We start from the raw sequence: 2,777 nt of genomic DNA on the forward strand, positions 1-2,777 counted from the left end.
GGCCGCGACTCGACACTGAGGCCATGACTCGACACTGAGGCCGTGACTTCACTCTGAGGCCGCGACTCCACACTGAGGCCAGGGCTCCACACTGAGACCAGGACTCCACACTGAGGCTGTGACTCCACACTGAGGCCGCCACTCCACACTAAGGCCAGGACTCCACACTGAGGCCGTGACTCCACACTGAGGCGTGACTCCACACAGAGGCCAGGACTCCACACTGAAGCCGTGACTCCACACTGAGACCGTGAATCCGCACTGAGGCTGGGAGATCTCATTAAGGCCGGGACTCCACACTGATGCTTAGACGCCACACTGTAGCGGAGAGACTGCACTGAGGCTGGGAGACAGCACTGTGGTTGAAAGTCCACACTGAGACTGAGAGACCGCACTGAGGCTGGGAAACTACACTAAAGCTGGGAGACCACACTGAGGCTGGGAGGTCACATTGAGGCTGGGAGGTCACACTGAGGCTGAGGGTCCACACTGAGGCTGGGAGACCACACTGCAGCTGGGAGACCACACTGAGACTGGGAGTTCACACTGAGACTGGGAGATCAAACTGAAGCTGGGAGGTCACACTGAGGCTGGGAGTCTGCACTGAGGCTACGAGATCACACTGAGGCTAGGAGACCACACTGAGGCTGGGAGACCACACTGAGGCTGGGAGTCCACACTGACGCTGCGAGTTCACACTGAGATTGGGAGACCGCACTGAGGCTGGGAGGTCACATAGAGGCTGGGAGTCCACACTGAGTCTGAGAGAACACACTGAGGCAGGGAGTCTGCACTGAGGCTGGGAGACCACACTGAGGCTGGGAGTCTACACTGAGGCTGTGAGTTCACACTGAGATTGGGAGACCGCACTGAGGCTGGGAGGTCACATAGAGGCTGGGAGTCCACACTGAGGCTGAGGGTCCACACTGAGGCTGGGAGATCACACTGAGGCTGGTAGACCACACTGAGACTCGGAGTTCACACTGAGGCTAGGAGTCTGCACTGAGGCTGGGAGACCACACTGAGGCTGGGAGACCACACTGAGGCTGGGAGTTCACACTGAGGCTGCGACATCACAGTGAGATTGGGAGACCACACTGAGGCTGTGAGTTCACACTGAGGCTGGGGGACCACACTGAAGCTGGGAAGTCGCACTGAGGTGGGAGTCTGCACTGAGGCTGGGAGTCCACACTGAGGCTGTGAGTTCATACTGAGATTTGGAGACCGCGCTGAGGCTGGGAGACCACACTGAGGCTGGGAGTCTGCACTGAGGCTGGGAGACCACACTGAGGCTGGGAGTCCACACTGAGGCTGCGACTTCACACTGAGATTGGGAGGCTACACTGAGGCTGGGAGTTCACACTGTGGCTGGGAAACCGCACTGAGGCTGCAAGACCACACTGAGGCTGGGATACCACACTGATGCTGGGAGTTCACGCTGAGACTGGGAGTTCACACTGAGGCTGGGAGGTCACTCTGAGGCTGGGAGTCGACACTGAGGCTAGGAGACCGCACTGAGGCTGGGAGACTGCTCTGAGGCTGGGAATTCACACTGAGGCTGGGAGACTGCGCTGAGGCTGGGAATTCACACTGAGGCTGGAAGACCACACTGAGTCTGGGAGACCACACTGAGACTGGGAGGTCGCACTAAGGTGCGAGTCTGTACTGAGGCTGGGAGTCGACACTGAGGCTGGAAGTCCACACTGAGGCTGGGAGACCACACTGAGGCTGGGAGACCACACTGAGGCTGGGAATTCATACTGAGGATGGGAGACTGCTCTGAGGCTGGGACACCACACTGAGGCTGGGAGACCACACTGAGGCTGGGAGTCTGCACTGAGGCTGGGAGACCACACTGAGGCTGGGAATTCACACTGAGGCTGGGAGACCACACTGAAGCTTTGAGGTCGCACTAAGGTGCGAGTCTGTACTGAGGCTGGGAGAGCACACTGAGACTGGATGTTCACACTGAGCCTGGGAGACCACACTGAAGCTGGGAGGTCGCACTGAGGCTGTGAGTTCATACTGAGATTTGGAGACCGTGCTGAGGCTGGGAGACTACACTGAGGCTGGGAGACCACACTGAGGCTGGGAGGTCACACTGAGGCTGGGAGTCTGCACTGAGGCTGGGAGTCCACACTGAGGCTGGGAGACTACACTGAGGCTGGGAGACTACACTGAGGCTGGGAGGTTGCACTGAGGTGCGAGTATGCACTGAGGCTGGGAGTCCTCAGTATGAGGCTGTGAGTTCATACTGAGATTTGGAGACCGCACTGAGGTTGGGAGACCACACTGAGGCAGGGAGTCCACACTGAGGCTGTGAGTTCATACTGAGATTTGGAGACCACACTGAGGCTGGGAGACCACACTGAGGCTGAGAGTTCACACTGAGGCTGCGAGACTGCTCTGAGGCTGGGAGTTCACACTGAGACTGGGAGACCACACTGAAGCTGGGAGGTTGCACTGAGGTGCGAGTATGCACTGAGGCTAGGAGTCCACACTGAGGCTGTGAGTTCATACTGAGATTTGGAGACCGCACTGAGGCTGGGAGACCACACTGAGGCTGGGAGTCTGCACTGAGGTTGGGAGACCACACTGAGGCAGGGAGGTCACATTGAGGCTGAGAGTCCACACTGAGGCTGGGAGACCACACTGAGGCTGGGTGACCACACTGAGGCTGAGAGTTCACACTGAGGCTGCGAGACTGCTCTGAGGCTGGGAATTCACACTGAGGCTGGGAGACCACACTGAAGCTGGGAGGTCGCACTAAGGTGTGA

Source organism: Chiloscyllium plagiosum, unplaced genomic scaffold (genome assembly GCF_004010195.1).
Source record: "Chiloscyllium plagiosum isolate BGI_BamShark_2017 unplaced genomic scaffold, ASM401019v2 scaf_10146, whole genome shotgun sequence".
Classification (NCBI taxonomy): Eukaryota; Metazoa; Chordata; class Chondrichthyes; order Orectolobiformes; family Hemiscylliidae; genus Chiloscyllium; species Chiloscyllium plagiosum.